General features: G+C 44.7%; 1 long non-coding RNA gene across 1 annotated transcript; it reads left to right on the forward strand.

Annotated features, from left to right (window-relative positions):
• The first annotated feature begins 17,442 nt into the window (after positions 1–17,442).
• On the forward strand, positions 17,443–17,997 carry LOC135392935 (uncharacterized). The gene is made up of 2 exons (XR_010422318.1): positions 17,443–17,817; positions 17,943–17,997. It is a non-coding gene; the product is annotated as an uncharacterized LOC135392935 (long non-coding RNA).
• Positions 17,998–19,977: the final 1,980 nt, after the last annotated feature.

The following is a 19,977-nucleotide window of genomic DNA, read 5'->3' on the forward strand; positions in this document are numbered from 1 at the left end:
ACCCCGCCTACTCTCGATCCTGCCCTCGATGGAAGGAAGAAAAGGACATACTTAGAATAAAAGTAACACAAGACATTTCGTACAAAGACGCGTACAAAGACACAGTATGAATTTGCAAACAAGGGCGGTTACGCCGCAGTGGCGCGCAGGGGAGTGGTGCCACTGACAAAATCCGTAGAGACTCAGACTTCTGAGCCTCTACCCCACACTCCCCAAACAGAAGAGAAGCCAGTGGAGAGTTCTCCTCCAGTGGCTCGAAGGCGCGACAGCCTCGAAGGAGGTTGTCGGTGCCCCCTCAGTTTGGGACGGTGTGCCAAGGGACTCATCTCAAACCACGAATCTGAATATGGAGGTTGACGACGATGACTGCTCGTTGCAGAAGTCAACGTCGAGCCTCCCCAACAGTTCTTCTGAAATGAAAGAACAAAGACAACGAAGCACTGGCAGAGGAAGGGGATGTAACTCGAAGGAAAAGGCAAAGCAACCACGTCCAAGAGTACAGCCCCCCTGAACATACACACATACAATGCAGATACACTCTCTTCTACTGTTGCTCAGCATCTTAAATATGGGACAAGTTATCCTTCAGTGGAACTGCCGGGGCCTTTTCCCAAACATTGACGACGTGCACGATCTTTTAGAGAAAAACAGGGCAGTGTGTATTTGATTACAGGAAACATACCTACATGAACACAACCTAAATCATTTTCGCAGACACACCATTGTCAGGAAGGATCGTGCAGACAGTACACGTGCATGTGGAGGTGTGGCTGTAGTTTTCCCACATTCAATACCCACAAAACATGTTCCACTTGTTACGGACCTGGAGGCAGTAGCAGTCAAAGTATGCCTCGACAGGGTCCTCACAATATGTTCGCTCTACCTGTCACCATCAGTTGTAATAGAACAGAGAGCTTTGGAGAACTTAATTGATCAACTTGCTCAGCCATTTTTGATCCTTGGTGACCTGAATGCACACAACCCCTTGGGGGGTAGTGCAAGAGTGGATAGGCGAGGAAAAATGTTGGACAGGGTGCTCTTTTCAAGGCCTATTTGTCTACTGAACACAGGGCTACCCACATACGTACATTCTTAGACTCAAACTTTTTCTTGCTTAGATATTTCACTGTGCAGTCCCTCTGTCTTTCATTCTCTTGACTGGACAGTTGAACAGAACCCGCATGGAAGTGATCACTTCCCCGTGGTTATAAAATTCCGTGGTCACACAAACTCGCTGATGACACTACCACCACGATGGAAACATTCCGAGGCAGACTGGAACTTGTTCCAAACAGAGGCCAGTCTTGTGCCTTCGTCCTTTGAACGCATGTCTGTTGAAGAGGCAAATAACACTATCACCAGCATAATCGTACACGCTGCTGTGCAGTCCATTCCTCAGACATCTGGCCGTCTTCCCAGGCGTCCCAAACCCTGGTGGACAGATGAATGCGCAAAGGCAGGCAAAGCACAGAACAGAGCATGGGGTATCTTTAGGAGGTACCCCACTGGGACAGACCTTCTTCTTTTCAAAAGAGCTCGTGCTAGGGCACGTTGGACACGGCGACAAGCCAAAAAACAGTCTTGGAGCGCTTTTGTGTCATCTTTAAACACAAACACCCCATCTAAAGTAGTATGGGACAGGCTTAAGAAAATTAAAGGTGACTATACCAGTTTCTCTATCCCTTTGCTTCAAGTGAATGGGACAGTCTGTCAGAGTTTGAACGAGCAAGCTATTGTCCTTGGCTAGCATTTTTGCAACGTGTCGAGCTCGTCCCGCTACAGTAGTGACTTTTTAAACCTTAAAGAACGTGCTGAGAAGCAGCACATCCCTCATAGATCAGGTGACAGGTGTGCTTATAACAAGCCTTTTACAATGACAGAACTGTTAAGTGCCTTGTCCGGTCGGAAAAATACAGCACCAGGACCAGACAGAATCACCTATTCAATGCTAGTGCACTTGCCACGCGAGTCTCTATCCTGTCTTCTTGACTTCTTTAATATAGTCTGGCGAGAAGGTCAGCTTCCTTCCCAGTGGAAAGTGGCGACCATCATCCCCCTCCTAAAGCCAGGAAAAGATGAATCGGATCCATCGAGTTACAGGCCAATTGCACTTACCAGTTGTCTGGGCAAAACATTTGAGCGGATGGTAAATGGTCGTCTTATGTATTTCCTCGAAGAAAATCATTGCTTAGACAGGTATCAGTGTGGCTTTAGGGCTGCACGATCAACATCAGATCACCTGTTGAGGCTCGAAACCACAATAAGAGAAGCCTTTATCAGGAGACAACACTGTGTGTCATTGTTTTTCGATCTTGAAAAGGCTTACGACACAGCGTGGCGGTATGGCATACTTAGAGATTTGCAAGTTCTAGGAATTCGTGGTCGTTTGTTTCGCTGTGTCGCCAATTTCTTGAAGCACGGACATTCAGGGTCCAGTTAGGCACTACAATCTCTCAACCATTCACACAAGAGAATGGTGTTCCACAAGGAACTGTTCTCAGTGTCACCCTATTCATAATCAAAGTGAACTCTCTTGTCCGTGTTCTACCTCCACCCATTTCATACTCACTTTATGTAGATGACTTGCAGATATCTTGCTCTTCTTCCAGTCTTGCTGTCTGTGAGCGTCAGCTACAACTTGCCGTTAACAAGCTGTGCAAATGGGCATGCGAGAATGGATGTAGATCTTCACCCAGCAGGACTGTTTGTGTACCTTTTTCACGACTCAGGGGCTTCTCTGCTGAGCCAGAAGTTAAAATGAATGGTCAGGATATCACTGTTCAGGACGAGCATAAATTTCTTGGCGTTAACTTTGATAAGAAGCTAACTTTCTCCTCCCACGTGAAGAACTTGAAAACAAAATGCTTAAAGTCTCTGAACATACTTAAAATTGTATCCCACAGATCATGGGGTGCAGACCGTCAAACCCTTCACCGTATATATAGCAGCACTGTTCGTGCGAACTTGAAGGCTCTAGATGCTGTGCACCACCTCGGGTTCAGGCTAGCGCTTGGGGCTTTCAGAACCACGCCAGTCCAGAGTCTTTACGTACAGTCAAGCGAGTGGCCTCTGGAAACACGGCGTTTTTATCTTGGAGCTTCGTATAGCATGAGAATTAGGGGGCACTCTCAACATCCTGCTTTACCCTGCATAAACGGCACTCGCTTTAAGCAGCTTTTTGAGAACAAGCCCCATGCGATAGCCCCGTTCAGCACGCGACTCCAACATGATGTTGAGAAATATGCTTTCACCTGTTTTAGCTTACCCTCAGTAGACTGTAGCAAGATGGTTCCCCCTTGGCAACAACCCGTTGCGTGTGATGTAACTCTTCTAAAGTACAACAAACAGGAAACCCCTGCAGCAGAAATCATGCATGAATTTGAAGACCTGAAAGAAAGCTTTGGTGATCATGTTGAGATTTACACGGATGCATCGAAATCCAACGTTGGGTGTCATGCGCCATGATATCTGGCACATGCACAAAGTCACACAATTTAAGTACTGTTTTATCGATCTTTAGTGGTGAGATGTACGCTATTATTGTAGCACTCAATCACATTCTTCAGGAACACGTTGTGACGTCAGTGATATACTCAGACTCCCTCAGCTCTCTGCGTGCAATCAGTAGTCTTGCAACACACAAGAACTTGCTGGTCAGGCGGGCACGGTACCTATAATGAGTCTCATACAAGAAAAAGGGTACAGCTTGAGGCTATGCTGGGTGCCAAGCAACGTCGGCATTCGCAGAAATGAGAAAGCTGATCGTGCAGCTGCAGCTGCCCAAGGAAATGATATCACACCTTTTGAAATTCCGTCTAGTGACTTGATGCTGCAACTCAAGAAAGATTTCAACAAGAAATGGCAGGGTTTCTGGGCAACACAAACACACAACAAACTTCATACAGTCAAACCTCATGTTGGCGCCTGTGTTCAACTTTTTCCAAAGCGACATCATGAGGTGCCATGGAGTCGACTGAGGCTAGGGCACACCTTTCTCACTCATGGACATCTTTTACGGGGAGAGGAAGCACCCGTGTGCACAAGGTGCGGAGCTGACCTTTCCGTTTTACACCTGCTCATCACTTGCCCTTTGTTTGAAGAACATCGTAAGCAGTGTTTCCCTTTCTTTTATGACCACTATTTGCCTCTTCATCCACCACTTTTGCTGGGTGATGAGGCTCTCGTTCCCTTTGAAAATGTTTTAATTTTTTTTTTAGAGAGGTGAATGTAATCAACCAGTTGTGAAGTTTTAGTTTCACCAGTTTTACCTTCTGATTTGCACAGAAGTGTAGTTACACAACTCTCTTTTTAATTAAATCACTATACTCTTAACATAACCCATTCATGTATCATCATCGTATTTGGCGCATTATGATCTCAGTTATCGCTGCGCCATTAAACTCACAATAAAATCAAATCAAATTAACCATTGTGTATGGAACACGAATTGACGCAAGCGTGATCATTTCAGATCACCAGAATGGCAGTGGATATTTGTATATAAGCCTGCCGTGTAAGTAATAACTTCACATATCACACCGACCAAGAATTGCTCAGGACGGTATCGGCTACTTTCCTCTTCCTTGGCCTCTGCTTCCTTGGTGAGTATCACTTACGTTACACTTACTCTATCCTTGCGTTACAACACTCGTGCCGAAGTGCGGAATTTTAAAGCGACCGGATATATTTATTAGACGAAAGAAAAAAAAAACGGCGGAAAGGTGCGATCCCTTTATAGGACCGCCCATGGTGTGAGTCTACGACGTCGTTGCAGGACTGTGTTTGCGGTGCGCTGAAACTGTGCAACCCCCTGATTGATGATGATGACGAGTTGTTTTATTCGCGCATGAGTAGTGACGGCTGTAATGCGTCAACGAGTGGTGAAGGTGAGTAATATAAAATAGCGTACTACTGAATTTGAGGTTTATACATTGACCACGAAAACTTTTAACATCAAGTTTAAGACCCGTGCCCTCTAGAGAGTCAAGTAATGGTGCATACAAGTGAAGTAAACCAGTGAAGTAAAAAGTGAAGAAAAGTACTAGGTTCGAGGTTTAAGAGGGGATACCAGCCGCGCCGACTCTCGGCACGAGATGGCGCCGGGTTCTAGACAGCCACCAGATGGCGCTAGAGGCGCCGGGTGCCATAACCAGTACCGTTGTTCAGGAAGTGCGCAATACACCGCTGGGGCAGGTAGTTCCAACAACACGCGTGACCTTGTTGCATTTGTTCGGATCGACAAAAATGTACGGCTAATCTCGTAAGAAAAGAGGGGTTCTTGAAGGGAATACAGCTTTGTGGGACAAATGTGTCTGTGGTTTCTTCCTTGGTTCGCACTCTGTTCGACTTGTGTATCGTCTTGCTGCTTTTGACTTACACCGTGCTCCTCACTAAAATCTCCTGGCTGGATGACACGAAAACGGTTCATGCTGGCGAAATAATTTCTTTTGAGTTGGTATTAGTGATGCACCGACAACAAGATATGCCGTGTAACATTCATTTGCATACTCTCGCCAATTAAATAAAAATTAACTTATGAATTTCGCATGCGATGGTCTCCGAGCGTCTACCCCATGAAACCCTGAACACCTTCAGGAACTACATTTTAGCGACGATCAGAAATCGGCACGTAGTGGCTAAGACGGCTAGCGCGTGGCCTATCAATTTGGTCGAATGCCATTCGGTCGAACGCTGTTTGATTGAAGACGTTTGATCGAACGCCACTTGGTCGAATCGAAAGCCACTTGATCGACGCGTTCGTTCGAAAATTGTTTGGTGTAAAGATCTAAAGCTTAATCCCGCCATTTAGAGAGAGTACCTTATTTATTTCGATAATTTAGCAGCAGCAAAAAGAAAAGGTGCGTCGATAGAAAATCATCTGCAGTGTTTTCAGGTTCCGGGACGTTTGATCGGACGCCGTTTGGTCGAAAGTCGCTTGATCGAACTCGGGACATTTGGTCGAACGCCGTTTGATCGAAACGGCAGCGGTCGTTGGATCGATTTCTTTTATTGTTCACGTGAATAGAATAGAATAGGCGAGAAGCAGTGTGCACTGAAAGACCCCACAGAAAAGAAATCCTCTCGTGTGGCGTCATGTGCACAGTGTCTGTGTATTCCAGCGTTCTCCTACGTCCAAACGGAGAAACATGCTTTGTGTTTGAATTTACACAAAGGCATAGAAGACACACCGAAGTAAAGTTTATTATTTATTATGCTCACTGTTCGTGAACATAACCGCTGATTCAATTATTGCTGCGAATATCATGATGAACTTCCACACAACAGCTATATGTGTTACGCGCTTCAAGGAGGCCTGTTAATTGATTGATTTCATAAAATAAACTGGTTCTGGTGGCGTCAAGAAGTTGCCTCTGGATTGGCTTTTTCTTTCCGACACCGTCATTGCTCTCTGTATATAGAGTGTGCTGCCTAGCGTGTAAAATGTATACAGGGTGTTTTTTTTATATATATAAACATAACTCTTCAGAACTTGAGCAATAAAAGGAAAATACATCATGGCATGACATGAAGTGCGAGCCCAAAACGTGAAAAATTGAAAACGGAGGAAATGGACAGGTGGATGAATAAACTAACGGACTGTGACACAAGGAATATGCGACGCACAGCAACGGCTAACGTGAACGGCGACGGAGCAGAAAAACATACAATGGAACACCGGCGGCAGATTTGAATATGGCGATAGACGCGAGGAAGCAACAACGAAATACGAAAGCATATATTGTGTGTCCTCTTTTACCCCCTTTTTTATTTTTCTTCACGAGTGGGGCAATAAAAGGATTTCTTTGGCAGAAGAGGAATTTGTTTGCAAAACTAGGAAATCACTTGACTTCACACAAACTCGGATAAGCTTCAGGTTGCTACATTCTTTATTTCCGTTTCCATTATGCGGGTGCAGCAGTGTCTTTCTGCAGCTGCTCCGCGTCTGCTCGTGACAGCCGGACAGCCACTTCTGTGTTATAACCTTTGCGGAAGGAACGCCGTGTAAAGGAGATCCACGCGAGGCGACCTCCTGTGTCTCCTTCTTGGCCTCTACGTGGGCTGTCGCGGCCGACGATCTGAGCTTTAGAAAAAGGTTGACCTGGCAAAGTTCAATTCATCTTTTTCATATAGTAATTTTCTTATAGAGTCATGTGGCACGTTTCCTGACGTGACACTATTTGTAAATTTGTCACAAAACCACCTTCTGTTGCCGTTCTACCTTGATCCTAAACTGGAGCTTTAACCTTCATCGAAACTTTCATCTTGAGCCATACACATACGCTTCTGATTTGTATAAATACTCGTGAAACGTTCGCATAGAGCTTTCCGCCGTGAGATAACAAGAAATTATTCGATAAAAGTGGACATGAATCTCTGTTATGAGGCAGTGTCACATGTCATGCATCTATCGGTTTTTATTGAACAAGTATTCCTGACAACGCACAGATTTTTGGAACCTTTACGGGAATCTCTAAATAACGTTTTATGTTTTCAGTTTTTGATCTGCTTTATTTTGTCTTTTCCGCTACTAAAAGTGAAATTGATAATATAACATGTGAGCTCCTCTTCGTTTCCTTCGTGGATGGAGACGTCCTCGACCAAAAGGCTGCTACCCGTTTTCACTTCGGAAAGCCTACCAGGGGCCGGTATTGTCGACCTTGACCATCAGTTAATCCGCTTTGAAGGCACCAAGTGGGCGTCCTACAATGTGCTTCTGATCCCTTCTGACTCAGAGCACGAGAAGGAAGGATAGGGGTTTGGAATACGGGGGCTTCCTTACGCGGAGTGGTACTTCTCCGTTCTAATCCGCGGCATGGCGCTACCATGCAGGGGGAAGACAGGTCCCACGGCTCTAGGTACCTCTGCATTTTGCACTTAATCTCGATAACGGGTGAGCGGATTTCAATGACTATGGTATCAAAATACTCTGGAAAGAATTCTGGATCCGAGTTTCGATACGTATTTTTCATTTTTCTTCTTAGTTTTTAACAAGAGCGCTTCAAAGTTGCATTCAATTTTTCCCGTGCTTTCGCAACGCCTAGAAAAATGTCAAGAGAAGAGAAGAATGAAGCTCAAATGCAGCATTGGACAAGTTATCGTACAAAACAAACCGGGTGAAAACCTGTCGAATATTAACCGAGATTAAGGACAAAACGTGTTCCAAGAAATACATGGGGCCTTTGGAGCTGGTATCCCCTCTTCAAAGGTTAAGCAGTAAAACATATCAACATCATACGATATTTAAGAAAAAACCGTGCCCTTCAGAAAGTTGTATACTTTTTCAAGAGAGCGATGGGTTCATCGCCCCCAAACATGGGTGGGTTAAGTGCACACAGCGCGCATAAAGCTCACGAAAGTTCTGCTGCCGACGACGTTTATGGAGAGGACAAGTGACCGGTATGTGAGCAACTTCCAGAGGAACGACACAAAAAAGGTTAAAAGACCTCAAAACACAGTTGACTTCGAAAAGAAATTTCTTAGATTTTTGCCAGTTTTGTTTGCCCAAAGATATGCCGCCAACGTCAAACGGAACCAGACCGCATTAAAACGCGATCAACACAGTGCCCAAAGACGCTGATCATGTTCTTTTTCTTTTCTTTTTTTTTTTCATGTAGTGGCTAATCCCTTTATCTCTTTTTTTTTTTGCGACCGTCGCCTCAATCTCATCGCTCGCAATAGCAAAGTGTTTTACTGCGAACAAGTAATTCACGAAAAAGCCAATGAGTGCACAGTAAATCATGTTACACCTTTATTTGCTCAAAACAGGCGCATTCTTATAAAAACACCTACCCCGCAAACTGTAGCAAACGGTGTAAAAAGGACGTTACTAAAGATGCAACATCGACATACGCCAAGTTTCATCCCTTGTCGATCATTAAGGTGTACAGTGAGGTGTTGAAAGAGGTGTTTTAGTCATATATACATTTTTTGCACTCCATCTGAACTGGGTATGTGCTGTTGAAACTGGCGTGTTAATTCGTGAAAAAAAAATTACTATACTATATATTATAGCTCCACTCAGCATTAATCACATTAAAAACGATAACTTGAGTTAAAAACATGGCATTTGACAGGGGAGGATGTTAGGAATTTAGAAGGTATGCTTGACTCGTTGCAGGCGTACGTTTTAATTGCAAATACGAATTTCCATCACCGTTACAGACGTTTTCAGAGCTACTACACTTAACGAACATGCCCCCAACAAATTGTATTTCAGTATATGATCCATCCGATACGCCAATATAGGCTACCGAGGGTGCCCAGGCCTCTTCAAGCTTCGGCACTCACGCCTACGGTGCCTAACGAGGTGTGCCTGTGACGCATTGTGCTCGCGGTTAGGTTGTGCGGTGGAACCACGGCTGGAAGACTGCCGTGTTCAGGGTGGAGCTTGCCATAGAATCAAGAACGTCAAACTGCATGTCTCGGTATGCTGCCGCGGCTGCTTGCATTGCACAAGCCATTTGAGAGGGAGTATTTGCCACAAAACAACTCCACCCTGAAAGGCGTTTTCAATACAATACTCCCCTTTTAACGGTGTTTTTGTTTTTAAACGCCCGTTATAATACTGTTTTATGAGGAATACACCTAATTAAAGTGTGCTTGAGACCACGCCATTGATTCGGGCGTAAAGGCAACACCAAAAAAGTGTTAAAAGTTTACTGTGTGCCAGCGCAAGGGAAAGGTCAGCTTGGATGCTGTATTCTCTTTGTTATGTTTGTACCTAGATGGAGCTACAGCTCGCCTCGGCTGGTTTGCCTATCCCTTTTATCGTATATTTTGTAATGTACGGGACAACAAACAACAACAACAGCTTTATTGCGAGATGATGAATCGGGAGGTTCATCTCCAAGAGCGATGCTCTACCCCATTGCTGGTGGTCATGCGGGGAATGAAATAATGACGGCATATAACAGACCACAATGGAAAACTCATAATGTTATCGAAGAATATAAGACGGCATGTCTGTTGAGAACTGTAACTTTACGAGCCAGCTTCCAGCGAGCCGGATTGCAATTCTGTCCCGTGTCACGACGGAAACGATAGCACCATGCACCGTGTATCTGTTTGTGTCCACACGACCACGTGTGTTCTTCCAGTAAATAGCACATAACGCACTGCCGTAGTGAATAACTGAGTTTTATTTCCAGGGGCGCTTTTGTCCTGCCATGGAGGAACAATTGACCAGGTACTGGTACATCGGTTCCCCGATATCGAGTACAAAGGGGTGAGTAAACTCAGGGTAGAAATGTGTGTTCGGCTATTTTCGATTGCATGGGTTTCACATAAACGGGCGTTGTTGGCTATGGCTATGCGGTGTGATTTGCCAAAATGGTATTATGCAAACTGAATACATGGAGCTGGAGAAGTAGAAGGAAATATCCCCCAGCGTCTGCGGAGTACAAGAGGGGGGGGGCAACAAACGACAGCGTACGAGATTCACGCCAGCAATGAAATTTATTCTCACAAAACATACAATGATAACACAAAACAGCTGTGGGATGTCTGGCAGGGAAGTGTGAAGTGCTAGCAGTGGAGGGTCATTACACAGCCGGGGCTAATGCAAGCGGACTCTAGAAGGGTGCAGGAGAAGAGGTGATCGATAGCATTATACACGGCGTAGCAAACTGTAAACGCGGATAAATGAAAGTCGATTTGTTCTTAAGATTGTTGAAGTGTTCCCACAGGCGGTCGTTTAGGCTTTTTTTTTTTTTTTGCGATCGACATATGAGGCACCACAATGAAAGTGAATGTGGTGCACCACTCCTTTGTGACAAAGTAACACAACGTTGGGTGGTTGGTTGAGCTGGCGCAGCTGGAAGCATGAAAGGGGAAGGGCTGTCAACTTATCAGAGTTGAGAAAAGGAGAAAAAGTCCTATCCGTCAGGGTGGTTCCCCTCCTCTATGATGTATTATCTGCCCCAGGAAGCTACGCTGCACGGTAAATATCACAAACAAATGCCTTTATTCGAAAATTACATCCACTTCAGGGGTGATGCTTCTCCATCGCGACCGTGCATTGTCATGATGCACAAACGCCGAACACACGGGGCACAACGTATATGGATGAACGCTGACCACTGCATCTCTCCTTCACCATTGCAGCTGCTCTGTGGTCACGCTTCTTTATCTCTTCCTCACCTTTGGATTGCTTTTCTTCCCCGACCTCCGTTTCTTCCGCAGAACGTAACACCACCCAAAGAAGATGATTGACTCAACCATTTACGGCATCGCCTGGACGTAACCTAGGAAAAATTTCAATGTAAAAAAATCCAACAACGGAAATAGCTTGTTTGAAAAACCTGCCTACTTGCTTGTGTAATTCAGGTATAAAGTGCAATATAGGCTTCTCTAATTCACGCATCAACGTTCGTGCATGAAGCGCAAAGTTCGTTATCTCCGTCCCTCAGTCGTTGTGTCCACCCTGCCGCTGATCAGGACCACTGGGAATCAGAGCTAAGATGAACGAAAATGCGTCGTGCGGACGGATAATTAATTCATAGATATAATACGCACCTTAAATGACTCCAATCTTGGAAGCGTCGAACGAGTTTCTTCAAAGACCGAGCAGGCTCGTCCTCGCTCCCCGACATTTCGAAACAAACTGATTTGCCAGCGGTTGCAAGAAACGCATTCTTCCCAAACGTGCGATCCCTCACGGTCACGGGCTCTAGGTATTGCACCTCTTTGAGAGAATGATAGTGCTGCTCCATTACGGCACTGCTGCATAAGGGAATTTATTGACTGGTATTCGGAATCACGCGAATATTTTTGCAACGCATGGAGATTGTGAGAATGCGTTCGTACTCATGCGCCGGAAGGTCGCGGTACATATGAGGTACAGCTGCTACTATAAACCGCGCTTAAACGGTACCTTGCCGGTACGGATGGGTCTCGGAGCCCTCGTACCGCTTGAATTTCGCAGTGGTTGCGAACTATACCTGCCGGTTGAGGACTGTACCTCATGTGTACCGCTTGGCCCAAGTGGAGGCTCTTTCATGCGGTACATATCGGGTGCCGGATTGAGAGTGTACCAAAGCTTAGCTTCGTCCAAAGTGGGAAGGTATAGGCTGAGGCAGAGGCAATAATTTCGCCAGAAGGAGGAGCACAAGAAGTCGCCGCGCAAGCCATAGGAGCAAAGTGAACAGTGAACTCAGCAGCAACATCTTGATGAGAAGTCCTGAAGCAGTTCAGAAGCCGATCATCATCGTTGCCGACACACTCTTTCCGCATGATTCATTTATGAGACTCCAAGTTTGCCCCACATTTTGTACTGCTGTTGGAGAATTGCCTAAAGGTAACACCTAGCTTCAGTTGAGCATTAACCTTATTTCTTTGCATTCTGTACTGTCTGGATGAACGAAACCGTTATATGGAAACCAACATAATCATAGAAACCAGTGGTAATCGAATACGTACATAACGCCACCAAACGTTTTACGTGTCAACTTCCCAAACATAGCTTTGCAATTCTACCCAGTACTTTCAAAGTCTCAAGATTAGCATGAACAACGAAAACTCCCAGACCATCTTGGTTGTAATCCTCAAGAGCACACTCGAAGAGACCAAGTAGAAGGAACTGAACGCTCAGGATGCAAAAAAGAAAGAGTGACTACAAAAACGCCTTAGACTATTCAAATGCAGAACCACTCAACTTAGTCCAACTTAGGTTTCGTATAGATAAGTAGTAGGTAGATTAGTTTACTGAAGACTGCAATGTACTCTATTTAATCGTCAAGTTGGTTAAGTTACTGCAAGTTATGACCACTTGCTCTGTTTTTCGTCTTTGCATTCGTCTCCCTCCGCGGTTCTCTCAATGGCTCACTGACACTCAGAGAGAAGTAGAGCAGTAAGAGGAAGACGATGACGTCATTGGGAACCCCATCTGGCATACAAGTGTTTTGCGTGCCTTACCTTCAATACGTCCACATATATAATGGGGTGCACCCTATGCAAGACATTCTGCTCTTCTTGAGCGCCAGAACAATGAATACCTGAAACACTCCACAGTGAAAAAGACATTGGGAACGTCGAGTCTCAGTACACTGGGGAGTACACCGCCACCAAGATTCCACAGAGGTTTTATTTCGGAAGCGGATGGGAGGACGAAGACAGCCCCAGCCCGGTACCACCTACAACCCGGTTCTACTGGGAGGACCCAGCAAACCATCAATATCCCACAGACTCCCCAAACTGGTCTCACACGTCACAGATGTCACGTGTATCCTCACAACGTCCGCTGTATATCCACCGTGAGTCACAAATATCCCCCAGTGAATATTCTGTGGATATACTACGAATATCACAACAATGGCATTTCCTTACATTACAAGGATTTCTTGTGTCAATAGCAGCTATTTCCAGCACTCTCAGAATGCGTGACAATTTCATTTTTTGCATAAAAAGGTTATAAACTATCTTTAAATAAATAACTTCTGACTTCAGACATGCACAACAGAACAAGCTCTCACAGAATAAGCTGCCAGTCAACACCGACTCTTGGTGTAACATGCACGTTGTCTAATGTTGACTAATGTTGAACAATGTTGTATGTAGATAGATAGTGCTGCATCAGTGCTGTTTCAACTGTACCTGGTCAATGGTGGATTGTGAACATAAAGAACAACGTTGATTTTCCAAGAGCCACTCAACCAAAGATTTACGCAGAAAATATTTGCGTGGGTTCTACATTGTACCTTCAACATATTGTCAACCTTTATCACGAACGGAAAAGTCGTTGCCTCTTTACTCAACATACCGCGCACCCAATTTGTTCATGTGCCGTTCGCATGTAAAGGAAGGCCTGTTTGACGTGGTACTTATCTCACTATTTCGTCATAATAATAATATTTATTTTATACCGTCATAGCCATACCTTTTCTAATCATATTTGTAACGGCTCATCACGTATCGTACCATAGTCAATAAACAAAAGAGAGAAAGAAAAGCATATTTTACCTTTTCCACGGGAATTATAATGATCGGTCACGTATGTTGAGGGATATAACAAGAATGAAGTTCCCAACAAGCGCGAGTCGAAGCGTAACCACGTCTGCCTCATCGCCGTCGACATTCTCCAACCGCCGTTTTAAACAGGTGAGGCACGTCATCGTAGGGGTTCGGTAGGATATGGCATGTTACACGGAAGGGTCTTTGGAACTTCAGCATCATGCGTATTTTGAACTGGAATCTCGCGAGCATCGAGGCAGTACTGGCCAGATGTGGTAGAAGTGTGGAGCAATGACAGCTTTGTATCTGAGTAAACAGCTATACTTTGCTTTACCTGCGGAGTCTGCTGCGTGTCACTGACGAACTCGTGCGAACAGTAGAACTGTGTGAGATTGTGTGTGTACAGGTACAAGGTGCAAGTACATTTCTTCACCTCTCTTTGATTCAGGTACTGTTTTATAGGTCCTTGTGATATCTTGCATTGGGGTTGATGAAAGCAATGGTGACCCCGACAACACGTATCGTTTTGGGGGACGTCCCAAACAGATCCCAACGTCGCTAGCTCGATTGAGGGATCCGTGGGGATGCCTTCAGAACTTATACTTGCTACGTCGAGCAACGAGGTCCGAAAAACGTCCCCATGGGAGCATGTCAGGGACCCCTGTACGAGTGGAGGGGGAACTGATTCACGTCAATGAGAGGAGAAGGGCGAGACTGCTGACTGCGCGGTTCAATTTTCAACGGTCTTCTTGCGATCGCATGTGCTCCAGCGAGCCTTGTCAATGTTGCTGCGAACGGCCCCAGTAAACCAAATATGTCCCAAGGATATCCTGGGGAAAACCTGAATTTGACATTTGGATATCCCAGGGATGTTCGTGAACGTCCCGTTTACGTCCGTGCGACGTCCCTGGGAACAGACTTTCTTCCTCATTTTGCAGTCTGGGGGACATCCTATGAACGTCTCCGTTGGATATCTGGATGTGAATGGGACGTTTACCGTTTCGTATCAAATTAGCTTGTATGCTGAGCACTATGCATTATTATTCAGTTTTTGTTATCTGTCCACGTTTTAGAAATTGTTTTGGATAAATAATCGACATCTTTTATTTGAGAGCGGTATGCAACCGCTGTATATAGCTATGGATACAGCACCTATCGGCAACGCCACGTGACCTTGCGTATCCCATTGTTGTTATGGGAGACCGCTTGCACTCGCACATACACACATGTGATATCGAGTGAGCACTACCTACGGAGGCCTGTGGTGGCCTCTTTTGGCGTACTGGATGGAGCATATACTGAAATGAAACTTGTAGGAGTACGTTCAGTAAGTGTACAGCGCGATGAACTACGATTGTAACGGTGAAGACGTCTTGGGAACATTAGTTCCCAAGACGTCTTCACCGTTACAATCGTTCGTGTGCCAACAACGCCGAAGCATAACCGTTGATACTTCTGGCGTCCCTTTCTCACAAACATTGTGTTTTTAATTCAAACTATCTTCCATGATGTGATGGCTCTGCAAATAATGGTCTAAACCAAAAATGTTTATCGCTTTGCTTACGTCACTCCAGTAAGCGTCACGTGTTCCAGATATGTGCGCAAAATGCAACGCGGTGGGGCAATTCTTTTTACATCCTGCAGATGTCCCTGGGAGATACAATGTCGGATGATTTTCATTGTCACATTGTGGACGTCCAAATAACGTCTGGTGGACTTCCTGGACATAGGTGACGTGTGAGACTTTTCTGGGACGTCCCTGGGATATTTCTGGTTTACTGGGGCGTTATGTCAATGAATTGTAAGTATACTTTTGATGTGTTATTCGGAATCGAGAGTGAAACTTGCTGTTAGTTTGAAAGCATGCAAAGCGTTGTAATGCTCAAACGCGTTTTTCTTCGTTTAACTTCGGTTTAGGAACATCGTGAGCTACTCCTCGATCAAAGTGTGTTCATCATGAGACGCAGCAAACGAACATCAAGGCGAACACCTTATCGTCATGTGAGCCAAGCTGTAGCGGGAAGCTTTTGCGTGATAAACTGAAGGAGCATCATATGACTGTCGCAACGATGGTGACGCCACAATGGTGATGCCGGCAGTGAAACGCGTTCGATGTTTGTGGGCCAGTCAAGCGAACCGCTTTCGATGTTGGTGAACACTCCTAGTGATCATGAGCCACGTCCCGTGTTGGTAGATCAAAGTCTTGGCGACCACGGGAGCAGTGATGTGGATGAGGTTCGTGACATTGACGGTGCGAACTTGACTGAATCGCGGCCTTCCCACCCGGAGGAAGCACTTCCAAAACTGACTGCAATTTTCGTACCTGAAGCATCATGTGTGCCTCAATATGTGGCTACCTACACTTTTTACGTTTTACAAGTCAGTATTTTTTCACCTTTCAACTTTTTTTTTTCACCTTTCACCTTTCCTGTGTTGTACATGCAGATAAGTGCACAGTGCTTGGAACTTTGATAGATTTGAGATTATCTCATTGTCTTATTGGAACCTGCCATCGCCTAAGTACCATCATTTATTCACACTCACACACTGTTGCGAGAAGAACGATACCTGGTCGCCGCATCTCATCAACATGCTCAGGCGAAGTCAGAGTCTTTTTCATTGGAGTTTGTCTTAGTGTTTGAATGCTAGGGTATTATGAAAGGTCGTATTTTCTGTTTGTTTTTACAGATTGTTTTGTGGTACCTTGTAGTGTGTTGCAGTCTTTGGTGCCATGATATTTTTATGGTCATTTTTCATGTTTCATTTTTCATGTGACATAGAGAAAGGAACACTCTCTAGCCAGTTCTTTCATAAGGTGATATGCCCAGCGATTAATTTTTAGGTAATTAGGTTAGGTTACTGTGCTGCATGTTTGATAAACATTTTGGAGCATCTCCCTTCCAGCAGTGCAATCTGTTATTGTAAGGCTGAGTTGAGTAAGGTAAGTTGAGACTTGACTGAGAAAGTACTTGTACAACAAGACAAGACAAAAGTACAACAACAGGAAGGCCACAACAAAGCTGATCTGTGATATACAGTTTATTACTGTGGATTGCTCTTGATGCTGTGATATTGTGATTTACTGTTATGCCAAGTGCTTCAATTCCGCATGCAAATGATGGATGTAGAATTACACTTGCGAGTTTCAATAGTAAGAATAAACTAGTTCTTTTCTGAACTCCCTGCTTCAAATTTTCAATCGTCGTTGTGCAAGCGCATTTAGTATTGAGTGCGCATTTTTTTGTAACGGTGCCAAGCAACGCAGAAAAATGGAGGGGGTAGGAGAGGAGGAGCGCCCTTCGGGCACATCCCATTTGTGTACCATGCTAATCCCAAAGAAAGCCCCATGGGACCTGCCAGATACGTCCCAGAGGCATATCCGGGTGTGCCATTGTTACGTGACAGGGATCATTTTGGGCTGTATTTCGGATGTTATAGGGATATCGTCGTCTTCCCCAAGTGACGTCTTAGAGATGTTTCTCGGACCTGCTTGTGTTGTCGGGGGAAGCAATTCTATGAACTATGCGGAGCCTGCTAGTAGATAGGTTTGGCTCAGCTACAGTTGTCTTTCATATAAAGGACAGCAGTTATGTTTTCACGTTTGACTGCACTGTTTTTCAAAGTTCCTTGTTTTTTGCATGACCGCTAATCTTGCTTGAATGTCACATGGACGCAATGTGACTCTAGATTAATAAAACATGACTGTTTTACAGTATCCACACACACCCATGAATAGCCTCACACATGTGTAAAGTTCCTGGTGTCTCTACAACACTCAAGAGCCAGGCATAAACCGGAAGACGTCGCTTGGGTCTGCCAGTGGTTACGCTGCTTCAGCATGTAACCATCTATACTCCGAAAGAAACTGCGGTAAGTCACTGTCTTGCATTTGTTCCCACTTTTTGCAGAGTGTCTGTTTTTTACGCCTACTTATGGCAGTGTTTGAGCTGCTATTCCAATAGATGGAATTAACTATGTTATTGGTTATCTTTCAGGAATGGCGGTTCCGAAGTGCCGTAGCAATCACGTGATTATTATTATTATGACCATTATCATCTTATTATGCGTCTTATCAGTGTCACCCTATATTGCTAATAATTAGCCTATATATGTTGTAATATCATATTTTGTACTATTTGAAACAGCGTTTTCTACAGTGCATGTAGCATCAGTGTACTTGGTTTGTGTGCAATAAACAAGAGTTCGTCGATACGACTTTCACTGTTGCAGAACAGTATTTTCCGTAGAATAAGTAAAAATTGCAAAAAAAGCAATAAAATACAATAATAATAATACGTCCTGTATATGTCCTCTATATGTCCAAATATCCCTGAGAGACATTCCTGGAACCTTCCCTGGATCAGCAAATGCGGAAGAAATACGGGTCCTCTGTCTGTCCCAGAGACGTCAACGGGCTATTCAGCCTAGTCCGTGGGATATCCCAAAATCCCAAGTGTGATATTATGTGGACGTTTTTGAGACATATATGGTTTACTGGGGAGGCATTGATCGCTATCTTCCAGTAGAGCCACGGCCGAGAGAACGGCCATGACAGGACCGGCGGGGAGGAAAACTCCATCAAGCCCAACACCCATTCAACCTGTGAAGGTAGCCGCAGTGTAGATTCAGGTCTGGACAAACCCCCATGTGCGCTACAAGTCTTGCGGAAGCGGCCAGGCTCCTGCAATGTGAAGCCTGGCGACAAGTTAGAGCACATGCCAGAACGTGTACAATGCGTGGCGAAGTCCCAAGCCGAGGCTGCTATGGACCTTGTCGTATCTCAAGCTAGACTTGATGTTTTCCAAACTCACAGAGTTATCGAATCCAAGTCAGCATAGCCCGTTTTGGATTAGGCGGACATCCGCAAGGTATGGCACCCGCGGATTTGAATGAAGTCTAGAGAGTTACTGCAGATTTGATGTCAAGCGACTTACCGGAATTAAAATCTGTTAAAGCTGAATAGTAAGGGTCCAGATGCAAGGGAACTACTTTGTTGTTTTCGGAAGGCAGTGTCAGCGAAGTTTGCTTATAGCATTCAAATAACTCTGGGGAAATTTTCCTTGTTAGCTTGTGAGTGTAGACAGGATTCTGAGGAAGTCGTCATCCTGAGAGCTACTTCTTTTATCGATCCTAAGGCGTCCACGTGATGTTTGAACGCACATTGATAGCATTGAAATAAATGAAGTGCAAAGAGATCGGGGTGGTTAAAATGCAGTTAACTTACATAGTAGTTAGATAAATTTTCCTTCATACTCATTGTGATAGACTGCTTATCAAGACGACTCATGGCTACACCCATTAAGACCAAGCGTGGTGAAGATGTGAAGAAAGGATTGATCAAGTTGTACAGCCATAAAAACTATCCCCATCACTTGCAGGTGGATAGAGGGAGAGAGTTCTACAACAAACACGTGAAAACATGGTGTAAACGTCACTCAATACACATCTATAGCTCTAGATCTATTTACAAATGTTCTTTAATCGAACGCGCGATTAAGACTATTAAAGCTAGACTTTATCGTTATTTCGCCAGTAACGGTGATCACAAGTACGTTGCGGTTCTCCCAAACATCATCACCGACTACAATTCGTGATATCACTCGACTATCAAGATGGCCCCGAACGACGTCGATAAAAATAATGAGATTGAACTATTCAATAGACTTCACAGTAAAAATGACAACAAACCAAAAAAGATTCCATTGAATATTGGTGATCAGGTGCGTGTACTCACCAATAGATCAATTTTTGACACGGGGTACATTGGGCACTGGTCCTTAGTTGTCTGCACGATCACGCGATACAAGAACTCGGATCCACCAGTGTTTTACATAGCTGGTCCAGACAGGGTCGAAGACGGTGCAATTTACTATGCCAATGAATTGCAGCGCGTAGTGAAATCGCAAGACGACCCATACCCAATTGAACACATAGTAAGCAGGGAAGGGTAACGGTAATGGTAACGAAAACAGCAACGGTATATTACCGAAATTGGGGATGGTAACGATAACAGAAACGGAAACGAATTTA

This window comes from Ornithodoros turicata, chromosome 4 (genome assembly GCF_037126465.1).
Source record: "Ornithodoros turicata isolate Travis chromosome 4, ASM3712646v1, whole genome shotgun sequence".
NCBI lineage: Eukaryota > Metazoa > Arthropoda > Arachnida > Ixodida > Argasidae > Ornithodoros > Ornithodoros turicata.